Source organism: Molossus molossus, unplaced genomic scaffold, assembly GCF_014108415.1.
Source record: "Molossus molossus isolate mMolMol1 unplaced genomic scaffold, mMolMol1.p scaffold_m16_p_9, whole genome shotgun sequence".
Classification (NCBI taxonomy): domain Eukaryota; kingdom Metazoa; phylum Chordata; class Mammalia; order Chiroptera; family Molossidae; genus Molossus; species Molossus molossus.
This window is the reverse complement of record NW_023425403.1, coordinates 96,882,962-96,895,862: the sequence shown is the minus strand read 5'-3', so window position 1 is coordinate 96,895,862 and position 12,901 is coordinate 96,882,962. Positions and strand designations below refer to the sequence as shown.

General features: G+C 39.2%; 1 non-coding gene across 1 annotated transcript; it reads right to left on the bottom strand.

Annotated features, from left to right (window-relative positions):
• Positions 1-1,056: 1,056 nt before the first annotated feature.
• On the bottom strand, positions 1,057-1,261 carry LOC118623140. The gene has a single exon (XR_004958227.1). It is a non-coding gene; the product is annotated as a small nucleolar RNA U3 (small nucleolar RNA).
• Positions 1,262-12,901: the final 11,640 nt, after the last annotated feature.

Here is a 12,901-nt window from a genome sequence, read left to right as displayed (position 1 = left end):
CATTCTTAAATAAATTAACATTTTTTTTCTAGAATTTTTATTTTGATTTCTTATTCTGTCTGAATCCTATGTCTATACTATATTTTGAATTAGTATCGTTTTATAATGTATTTTGATATCTGATATAACCCTTATCTCCTTTTTAAAAGACAATTATTATCTTTATTATTTAACTCTATTTCTCTTTTCCAAAATGTTTATTATTCTAAATACATATATATATATATATATATATAGAGAGAGAGAGAGAGAGAGAGAGAGCGAGCGAGCGCGAGCGCAGTATTAAGTTCACAGCATAAGTAAGAGGAAGGTACATAGCCCGGCCGGTGTGGCTCAATGGACTGAGAATCGTCCCGTGGACCGAGAGGTTCCAGTTTGATTCCCAGTCAGGGCACATGCTCAGGTTGCAGGTTTCTCTCCAGTAGGGGGCGTGCAGGAGGCAGCCGATCGACATCAATGTTTCTATCTCTCTCTCCTTTCCTCTCTCTAAAAGATCAATAAGAACATATTTAAGATAAAAAAAAAGAGGAAGATACAGAGATTTTCCATATACCTGCTGTTCCCACACTCATAGTCCCTCTAATTAACAACATCCCTCATCAGAATGCCACATCTGTTACAACTGATGAACCTACATTGACATATTTCTTCAATATATTTTTATACTATATTATATGTAATATTTTTTTTCATATATTGATATACTAATATTGGCACATTTGCTTTGCCCCCACCCAAATCCTTAGAGGTACCATTAAATTTAAATGTGAATTTAGGAAGAATTTACTTTTATAACATTAACATATCCAGAAACATAGTTTATTCTTTCATTTATTTGGGTCTTTGATTGTGACCTTGGTCAGGATGTGTAAATTCTTCACATATGTCTAGCATATTTTATGTTAAATTCATTTCTTATGCTGTTATTGTTAAATGGGATATTTTTTCATTATACTCTCTAATTCTTACCTAGCTCATTGACTTGTTTTTAAGCAACAGCTTTATTGACATAATTCCCATACTATACACTTCATTCGTTTTTTTGTTTGTTTGTTTTTTGCGTTTTCTTCCTCTTATTCCCATAATGAGAGAAAAGAACGATCATCAGTGGTCAATGGCAGTTGCATAAGCAACACCAGAAACCAGCTTCTGGCTCAGAAGAAAACACTGCACCTCCTCCTCGTGGTTTCGGGTGCTGTACACATTCAGAGAAACTTCTCTAGTAACAAACTACAGAAATGATCTCTGAAAGTATAGTCTTTACACTGCATTCTTTTAATGTGTACATCTCAGGTTGTTACCACAAGTTGTGCGACATATACCTGCTTTAGAGCATCTTTATCACCTCAGAAAGAAGTCCCATGCTCGTTGGCAGTCACTCCTCGTTTCTTTCCCCTCGAGCTATGCATCTCTTTATCAGTTGCTTCTTACTTTATTCTTTTTTATTTATTATTATTATTATTATTATTTTAAATCCTCACCCAAGGATATTTTTCCATTGATTTTCAGATAGAGTGGAAGGGAGAGAGGGAAGGAGGAAGAAAGAGAGACATTGATGTGAGAGAGACACATGGTGGTTGCCTCCCGCACAACCTTCACCAAGGCTGGGGATCAAACAGCAACCGAGGTTCGTGCTCTTGACCGGAACTGAACCGGTGACTCTTTGATTTGCATGCCCTCTAACTACTGGGCAAAACTGACCAGGACTTACCTGTACTCTTTATAGTTAAACTGTAATGAGAAGCATAGCTTTCCTCTGTTCCATTAATCATTCCAGTGAATTATTGAACTGAAGGAGGTAAAGGAAACCCCTGAACTTATAGCCAGTTGGTCAGAAGTGGAGCTGAAGTCTGAAGTGGGAGCAGCCTTGTGGGGATTGTGCTCAACTTGTGGGATCTATGCTAAGTCTGGGTTGTTAGTGCCAGGAGTGAATTGTAGTACATCCAGCTGGGGTTGAAATGCAATAGCTTCTTTTCATGTACTGTTTGACTATTAGTATATCTTCTTTGGAAAAAAGTCTATTCAAGTCCGTTGCCCATTTTAAATTTTATTATTGAGTTGTAAAGAGTTCTCTATAGCCCTGGCGGGTTTGGCTCAGCAGTTAGAACGTTGGCCCGAGGACCAACGAGTCGAGTGTTCAATTCCGGTCAAGGGCATGTATCTTGGTTCAGTTCATCCTCTGCCCTGTTTGGGGTTGTGCAGGAGGCAACCAGTCCATGTGTCTCGTTTGCATCTCTTTCTCTCTCTCTCTCTTCCCAACTCTATCTGAACAAAATGAAAAAATGTCCTCGAGTGAGTAAAAAATAAAAATTTAAAAAGAATTCTTTATGTTCTGAATATCAGATAAATCAGATGTATAATTTGAAAATATTTTCTTCTATTCTGAGTGTTGTCTTTTCATATTTTTGAAGGTAGCCTTTCAAGCACAAAAGCTTCTATTTTTGACGAAGTCCCATTTACCTATTTTTTTTATTTTGTGGTTTGTGCTTTTGTGTCATATCTGAGAAACCATTGCCTAACTCAAGGTCACAAAGCTTACTACTGCATTTTTATTCCTAGTTCACATTTTTAGTCTGAGATCCATTCGCAGTTAGTTTTTGTGTACAGTGTGATATAGGGATCCAATTTCATTCTTTTTGTGTGGATATCCTGCTGTCCTAGCTAGCACTTAGTCTACTGACTTTTCAATGTTTTGTAACTACCCACCTAACATTAGTTCTAATAGATTTAATGGATTTCTCTATTTTTTTCTATTTTATTTCATTTCATTTCATTTTATTTTTATCCTCACCCGAGGACATTTCTGCATTCATCTTCAGATAGAGTGGGAGGGAGAGAGGGAGGAAGAGAGAGAGAGAGAAACATCGATGTGATAGAGACACATGGACTGGCCGCCACCCACATGACCCCAACCGGGGCTGGGAACAAACCACAACCAAGGTACATGCCTTTAGCGGGAACGAATCCGGGTCTCTCCAGTCCGCAGGCCGACGCTCTAACCGCTGAGCCATAACGGCCAGGGCTCTATTTTTTTTTTCTAAGTAGATCATATCTTGTACAAATGACACCATCACCTTGACATATTTGTCCTTACTGTTTGGTCTTCTCTGCTATTTAAATCCTCACCTGAGGACACCTTTTCCCCCATTGATTTTCAGATAGAGTGGGAGGGAGGGAGGGAGGGAGAGAGGGACGGAGAGAGACATCGATGTGAGAGTATCTTCTCTGCTATTTTAAAAAATACTGATGACCACATCATCTTTGTATTTTTCTTTATTTTTAAGAAAATTTTTCATAAAAATTTAGAGTTTGCCACCACAAGTATGACACTTTTCTCCAATTCAGTAATAAGTGCCTTTCAGTATCTGCTACTGTATCCTTATTTTGCTGCTACTGATATGAGCTGAGGAAACATGTTGCAGTAAAACCTCTTTAAAATTTTATTTTAAAGCTACATTATCTCCTTGAATATGACATTATTAGAGGAAGCCTTCTTTAACAATCTTTTTTTAAAAAATGTAACCTTTAATTAAAATAATTTTGTATGTTTTTGTTATGTAGTTAACATTTATTAAGAATCTACTGTGTACCAGGTACTGTGCTGTGATTTTACACACAGGATCTCATTTAGTCTCCATAACTACCCTGTGAAGTACAGTATCATATCTTCAAATTGCAGATGGGAAAAAAATGAGGTCCAGAGAGCTTATGTAATATGCCCAAGGACACACTCAGCCGATGTGTAGCAGAACTAAGATTTCTACCTGGCTGTCTGCTGTCTGAACACGAGGCTTTTTCTTTCCTTTTTAATTAAGATACAATTGCCATATAACATTATATTAGTTTCTGGTATGCAGCATAATGATTCAACATATGTATAATTGCAAAATGATCACCACAATAAGTCTAGTTAACATCCATCACCATACATAATTACAGTTTTGGTCTTGTGATGATCACTTTTAAGATCTACTCCCTTAGAAACTTTCAAATATGCAATATGGTATTATTAATTATAGTCACCATGATATACATTACATCCCTAGGACTTATTTATTTTATAACTGAAAGTTTGCATCTTTCGACCTTTTACATCCATTTCACGCTCCCAAGGCCCCCCCACTCCTGGCAGCTACCAATCTGTTCTCTGTATCTATGAGTTAAAAAAAATTTGGGGGGGGATTCGACATATAAGTGAGATCATAATATATTTATCTAGCAATCATTTTTGAGAAATATTTTTCTAAAACAATATTTATCCAGAGTAGTTTATTATTCTAATTTTTAAGAATAAATTTGTCTTCATAAACAATATGGTGCTTTTAACCGTACATAAAGAGAGAATTTATTTTAACATTAAATTATTTTACTTTAATAGTAAATTAATTAATTAATGGATAATTCACAAATACTGTAGAGATGTCTAATGGTAAAAAAGAGTATACACAGTGGAATAAAACCTTTTCACCCATTTCCTAGCCACATTCTTCTCCCTGCAAGCAATGACTGTATTCTATTAGAGAGCAGAATTTTAAGAAATAAAATATATACCTATACAACACACACATACATTTATATAAAAATATACAATATAAAAAATATACCAAATGTTTACATGAGAAGAACAATATGCTAAGCAGTCCTAAGGAGTCAGAAGGAAGGCAAAGGCCTAATAAAGACTCTTCACAAGAAAAGAGAGAAGCAGCTGAGAAAACTATTTGGTGTGTTTCCGATATTGTCAGTAACCAGTTTATTTAAACTCCAAATTTGTTTTCTCACCAAGATCCTACAACAGATAAATCTAGACTCCATGCCACATTAACTGCATTAAATATAAATGTCCACCACCTCAGCGCCCTACCCTAGATGGCAAATGAGAGGAACCGTGCATTCCAGAGAGGCAACAGATCAGGAGTGCAAAATGACAAAACAAATTTCTGTACCAAAATGTACTAAGCTTCTTACTAATTAGATGGGAGGAATCTAAATAAGTCAAAATCATGGCATAAAAATAACTTCAAAGCCTTTCCCCAAATACATTTGTATTATGTTGTAAACAACTCTGAATAGTCCCTCAGAACCCTGGCTGTAAAGGGTGAGCTGGCTGTTTGGCCCAGGCAGGCACCTTTAGTAGAGTCGCTGTGGTTTGGGCCCAGGCTCTGGGCAGTGGAGGGGAATGGGGAGGAGCAGTGTGGGTAGGAGGTGAGGGGATGGGAGGCAGAAGGGGGGGGGGGTGCTGATCCAGGCAAACCAAACTCAGGAAAGTCCAAAATATAATAATACTACAAACAGAAATGCCATTTGTTCATTAACCAGATAGACTACAATAAAATTAGTGGACCAGAGTTACTTTACAGCATCATAAAGTTTCTCAGGTTATCCCTCTTTCTCAGTCTTTTAGAGTGGGCGTGTGGTTGGATGGCTTGCGGATCATAGTGCTATAATGTGGTGGTCACCTGCACAGTTTCTGAGCCCGGTGGCCTTAGGTCCACTCCAGGCCTGGTCATTTGCCAGCTGTGTAACAAGTGGTTATTTAACTTCTCTTTTCTTGTGAAAATGGGAATGATAACAATATCTATTTCAGTAAGTCGTTTTGAAGACTAAATGGGCTAATTCAAATTGGACACTTAGCATTGTGCCTAGTACACGCAGAGCACTGAAAAATGATAGCTATTAGTACTAATTAAGGCCACTTCTGTTGTTTTGTAGTTGTTTGTACTCACAGATAAGCTATATTTAACTCTGCCTAAATTGAGAAAAAGACAAGAGTCAAATGAGAAACCAGTTTGACTTGATGGTGTAAAGTCTGAAATGTATTCAATGTTTCAAAGAAATGTAATTGTACTGTTTTCAAATTTGAATATATTACAACTCCCAATAACATGGAGAACAGGAAATATATTTTAAGGGTGCCATAAGTAAAAAAGAGAAAATTCAATATAAAAATGCAATTTGTAATAAATAAGTTTTATTTCTGAAGTACCCAGTATGTACTAATCTTCCTGCTTCTATCCTTCCCTTTTTAAAATCTATCTGCAACACAGCAGCCAAAATCAACTTCTCTGTTCAAAACCTTCCAATGGCTCCCCACATCATTCAAAGTAAAAACCAATGTCTTCACAATGCTCTACAAGGCCTTATATAATCTGCCCACCCACCCCCTCCTCGTTTATTTTTACATTTAATTCCTTAACTCCCTCCCTCCTATTCACTCTTCACAGGCCTCACTGGACTCTACTGTCCCTTAGCAGTGCCAGGTACTCCAGCCTCAGGACCTTTGCACTTGTGGTTTCCTCTGCCTGGAGTCCTCTTCTTCAAAGTCACATTTCCTTTATGATCTTCCTCAAATGCCACCTTACCCAACCTTCCAATTTAAAATTTAACTTCTGCCCTGGCTTGTTTGGTTAAGTGGTTAGAGCATTGACCTCCAGATCAAAGGGTCAAGGGTTCAATTCCTGGTCAAAGGCATGAACCTGGGTTCAATCACCAACCCTGATCTGGGTCCTTGCAGGAAGCAACCAATTGATGTGTCTCTCCCACATCTATGTCTCTCTCTCTCTCTCTCCCCCTCCCTCCTTCTTCCCCCCTTCCTTCCTCTCTATCTTAAAAAAAAAAAAAATCAATGAAAAAATATCCTTGGGTAAGGATTAACAAACAAACAAGAAAAATAAAATAAAATAAAATAAAATTTAACTTCTCCATTCCACCACTTTTTGGTCTCCTTCTCTGCTCTGTTTTCTGTATATTTATTGATTTGTTTTGCTTACATCTTACCCCACCTTCCCTGCAATATAAACTCCACAAGACAGGGGTTTTTGTGTTTTGTTCATTGCTGCATCATTAATCTTAGCATAGTAGTGATGCTGAGCAGCCCATACTGGGAGGCCAAGGGAGGCCTCCACCAGACACTGATATTGGAGTCCAGGTTCTTGTTACCATACAAGAAAGGTTTCAAGAGTGAGGCAAGAAGATTTAGCAAAGCACAGATTTATTGCAGTGTAAGTACTCATGCGCGCTCAAGAAGTGAGGGGGGCAACTTGGGAGAACCTTGAGACCCCATGGCGTCTGGGTGGAAGGCTTTTATTAAAGGTGGGCAGAAAGGGGACAGGGTGGTCCTCCGATTCGGCTTCTGTTGCAGGTGGTGTGACTGCCCACGTGGCTCTTCTTCCCACCAGTCCTGCCCCGAACTGTCCCACGATTCAGGGGGCGGAGTGGTCTGAACCCTGATGCAAATTTATTATAAAGATACTATGAAGTCCCTGTTGGTTGCTTTTAGGTCAACACGGCTACAGAATCTGGTTGAAACCAGTTTCTGTCTCAACTACAGGAAACTGGGGACTAAAAGATCAGAGAGGTTCCAGCCAGGATGGAAAAGCAGAAGGTAGAGCTTGAGACCTTTGCTCCCTATTCTAACCTTTCTGCCTCAGGGATAGCACTGGTCCGTGGTTGAGTGGATGAATGAATTCATGAATAGTGACAGGTGATTTTACATTGACATCTTTCCGTGCAAGCCCGATTTTCATAGTATATCACTAAATGGTAGCCATCATTATAATTACCTATTTTTATATTTAACAATTGCTGTTCTCTGAAATTAAAAATAGACTGAAAACACCTTTATGTTCTCAAAGCTGGAATTTGAAAAACACTATTTTAGTGTGTGAATGTCCTTTAAAGCATCTTTCATAAGAATGAGATTCAGAGGACGTTGTTCTTAACTTCTTACTCAATAGGACTGACATATATTACTTATGAAGGGAAATGAAGGGAAAGAAATTATGAATTTTCACCTAAGTTTAAGTTGGCTTTTCCTAATTTTAGCATTAATTTTCCAAACCTTAAAAATGATTTTTAAAGTTGTCCAAATGGTGCGTGACAGCAGAAGTGCGGGCCTGGCTGTCCGCGCGTCTGCTTCGTTGGGGACAAGGGGCCGCCCTGGATTTCTGGTGTCCATTGCAGCCGACCATTGCACGGAGGCTGGTGAGAACCAAGGTCTGGGCCCAGGCGGTAGCTTAATTTAATAGTGTATTTGAAAAAGAAAAGTTGATTCATTCCAAAACCCCAGAGGACGGAGGGGTGATTGTACACCGATTGGAAGGGGCAAGGAAGCCTACCACGAGCCACTGCAGCAGCCTGAGCCACAGTCTTGTCTAAACTTGATTAGATGTTGGCTGTTTTCCAGAATGATTTTAGCTGAAGAAAGACTGCTAGATTCAGAACGCCTTTCCCTCTGCTCTGATTTGGGGAGTGGGATGTGGTAACCATATTAATTTTGATAATTTCAGATAATATGAAGTATTTGCATGAAAGATGACCCCAAGGTTTTTATAATTGTGGTTTTTCTCAAAGCATTACAGGTGATTGTCATTTTTTCATGTCCAGAACCCTGGGCAAATTTTTATGGAAGAAGGAAGAGACTTAAAAAACAAAAGTAGAAACTAAATAAATTTTTTTTAAAAATAGAAACTAAGACTGAAGACATATATAGCCCTCTAAGTAGGTAAAGTAGACAGCTGCTGTGGGCAAAACCTCAAAACCCCGCCCACCTGTTGCTTGTTGAAGCCTAATACTTTGAAAATCAGTGATTCATTATCATGGATTAAGACTGCATCTACTGCCCTGGCTGGTTTGGCTCAGCGGTTAGAGCGTGTCAGCCTGCAGTCCACAGAGACTCAGGTTCGGTTCCCACTAAGGGCACATACCTCAATGTGTCCCTTTCACGTCGATGTTTCTCACTCTCTCTCACTTCCTCTCTCTCTCCCACTCTATTTGAACAAAAATGGAAAAATGTACAAAAATGGAAAAATGTCCTCTGTTGAGGATAAAAAAAAGAGACTGCATTGCCCTGTCGGTTTGGCTCAGGGGTTAGAGCATCGGCCTGCGGTCCAGAGAGACCAGGGTTCGATTCCCCCTAAGGGCACATACCTTGGTTGCAGTTTGTCCCTGGCCCTGGTTGGGTCGTGTGGCCTGGTTGGGTCATGTGGGTGGCAACCACTCGATGTGTCCCTTTCACGTCGATGTTTCTCTCTCTCTCCCTCCCACTCTATCTGAACAAAATATCGAAAAATGTCCTCGGGTGAGAATCAAAAAAAGACTGCATCTACTGAAATACTGAGTCTTACTCAGGATCACACATTAAACTCTCTGGGACATTTTTACCCTAATGTTAATGGCCTCGCTGTCCCCAGGTTAGTAGGCTTTCCCAAATTGGTGGAGACGAAGCAAGCGAATGGGGGCAGTGGGTGACACCCTTGGAGGAGCCCATCGAAGATCATCGGAGGGTGGAGAAGCGGAGGGAAGGGAATCTAAAACCTTATCTCACTGTAGGAACCATTTTAAAACATTCTTACTAAAGTCTACGTTCCCTGCGTATTGGAGGAACATAGGTTGACATGGTAATGTTGTCTAAAGAAAGTTCATACATTTGTACATTCGTGTCTCAGGTAGCCCTAAACCACAGTGGGGGTTATCATAGCAATTAATCCACCAATGTTAGCCAAACTGCTTGCTTACTTTGATTGATATCCATTGATCCTCCACAACAACCAGAGATATTATAATGTCTTTGTCCCTTTAAAAGGTAGTCTATAAAATACTTCTAATGCGGGGGAATTAATCTTTTTCCCACACAGTTTTATAGAGTAGTACAACTTAGGCTGCTGTGTAAAAATGACACCAGTCCTACAGCTAGTGTCTGCCAGGCTCTTTGGACTAGTGCCACTGGCTCCATAGTTACCTCACCGAGATAATTGTGACGTTTTGTTTTATTTCTCACCATTTAACTTAGTTATTTCCTTTTTTGTAACTTTCAAAAAAATTTAGTACCTAGGAAGGGGAAACTATTTTATAAAGTTTGGCTTATTTTGCCATTTTAAAATGATGATTTGTAGTATGGTGTATGTTTTTGCTTCTCAACACTATGGCATGGCCATTCAAAAAGTCCTCTTGTAAAGATCACTAGGTTTTCTCATCATCATTAATTTCTTTACCATACACTGTGCACATGTTATGTAGCAGACACTGGGCTGGGCACTAAGGCAACAGAGCTGAGACCCACTGTCCTGCCCTCAGGGTGCACAGTCCAGTCACTGCTCAGACAGACAGATGACCACCTCCTGAGAACGTGACATGGGTTTGTACAGGGGCTGCTGAAGCTTCCTCGCCCACACAAAGGCATTGCAAAAGCTTTTCTATGTGGATGTAGTGTCGGAGCTGAGAATTTTAGAGATGTGAACAACAGTAGGAATCAACCAGAAGAGGGGCAGCTAGTGTCCTAGGCAGAGGAAACAGTGTGTGCAAAGAAACGGGAGAATAATTCCCATTGGTTTTCACCTGCCGAGGACAGGGCCCAATTCCCACTCATCACTGGATCTCCGGTATCTGTCAAGTGTGCTGCAGTATTCATAAATACTAGTTGAACTAAATGAACTGAACTGCACATATTTATTGCTGTTGTCTAGATGCTGGTGATTGGGTAGTGGCCAAAACAGAGTTCCTATTTTATAGTGGTGCTTATGTTCTAAATAAGCATTAGTGTGAGCCAACATTTACTAAGCATGTCCTCCTACCAGGCAGTGTCCAAGAGCGTGATGTATTCTTTCATTTGATTTTCACAACAAGCCTTGACTAGGTACTATAATATTATCCCAATGTTTGGCACACTCGTAAGAATAATGAACATTTTGAAAAGCCACAATAGGGTTAAAACTACAGATAAAATGGTCTTTGAAAAAGGTAAAGAGGAGATAATGATCATATATCAAAATGCGTTATAATACTATACTAATTAAAAATATAGACATGGTGCCTATGATTAGTAATACTGTATTGTACATGTGAAAGTCAAGAGAGTAGATCTTGAAAGCTCTCATCACAAGAAAAAAATTGTAATGATGTGTGGTGATGTTAACTAGATAGTGTAGTGATTTCACGATATATACAAATATTAAATCATTATGTTATAATCTGAAACTAATATAATGTTGTATATCAATCATATCTCAATTTTAAAAAACAAGGAAAAAATATATATAGAGAATATAAGAACATGTTTAGGTCCTTCTGCCGCCACTTTCCTCCTCTGCCAGATTCGAGCAACAATAGAAAAGAATTCCCATTCAGATACAAAGAATTATAAAGAAATATATACAACGTCTGCTGCTGCTCCCTCACTTAGCATTTCCCAGGTGCTCCAACCCTGAAGGCAGCTGCCCTCACATCAGATCCAGAAGCAGTGAGAGGGAGCTGGCTAATGTTTTAAGAAAAATACTGACAAACTGATTCCAACTTTTTTTAGTATAGAGAGAACTTTAAAATGTCATATAAATGAAATAAACATATTTTTGTTATTTGATTTGAGTACTGAAATTCATATATACAATGTGGGACAAAAGTAGACTTGCAGTTGTTTGTATGGAAAATAACACAAAAATGTCCGACCGGTGTGGCTCAGTGATTGAGCGTCGACCCAGGCACCAAGAGGTTGCTGGTTCGATTCCTGCTCAGGGTACATGCCCAGGTTGTGGGCCAGATCCCCAGTGGGGGGCATGTAGAGGCGGCCAGTCGATGTTCTCTCTCATTGATGTTTCAATCTCTCTCTCTAAAATCAATAAAGGAAAAAAAATTTTTTTAAAGAAAATAGTACAAAAATTAATAAATAATAATATGAGAAAAAACACTGTTCGTGTACTCACAACTGTAAACCTCGTTTGGCCCACCCTGTATGTCGTGTGTACGCCGTGTGTACGCCACCAGACTGGAAGCTGATCCGTGAAAGGCTAAGCTCTTCAATGCTCGGTAGCTTGCAAGGATCTGAGACAGAGGGTCTAGAAGGTAAGTCCCTCTCTCTCTACCAAACTTGTCCTGACATTTTAAAATTATAAACTTAATATAAAAATTATAGATTTTAAATTAATTAATTAAAATAGTGACTTAATTTACTACGCTTCGGCTATATTCCCCTCACTCAGGACTAGCTGAAAACTGATGTGCCCCAAGCACACTGCAGGGGCTGCAGCTCCCGGTCCAGAGTCCACAATGACGTGAACATCTCGACAAGGTGAGTCACATGAATTTTTTGGTTTTCCATTGCATATAAATGTGAAGTTTATTTTATACTGTAGTATATTAAGGGTATAACAACATTATGTCTGAAAAAACAATGTACATACCTTAATTAAAAATACTTTATTGTTTAAAAATGCTAACCATCACCTGAGCCTGTTAGAAAAATGGTGCCAGTAGACATGTTGGAGGCAGGGTTGTTATAAAATTTGTAAAGAAAAACCGCAGTGTCGGTGAAACACAGCGGAGTTACGTGCGATGAAACGTGGTGTATTCAGAAGCTCCTAACAAGGAAAGATAGCTGTTAGCAGCTTCGTGAAGGACGGATTAGAAAGGAACAAAGCTGGAGTCAGGGTGACTGGCCCGGGTTGGAGATGACAAAGCAGTAGATGAGGAAAGAAAGAGACAAATTTAAGAGATTTAAAAAACAGATGTGATAAGATTTTACTAATTAAACATAGAAGACAAAGGAGAGGATTTGAATGAGGACCTAGAATAATAGTCAGATTTCCAGCTTGTGTAGTTGCGTAGATTACGGTATCATCCAATAAGGTAAGAGCCCAGGAGGAGCAGGTATGAGGGAAGACAAAGACTTGGACTTAGGACACGTTGAATAGGATAAGCCTGTGCGACCACCAGTGGAAGGTCCATAAGAGAGTTACTGTCCGAGGGCGCAGAAGAGCGCGGGGATGTCTGAGATATCTAGGCAGATATTTTAGGGAATCATCAGAATATAGGTGGAAGCTGGAGCTATGGATTGGTTGGGATCGCCAAGGGAAACTGTAAATGAAAAGCGCTGTAGAGAATATAAGCATTTAAAGGTTAGAAAAGGCCTGGC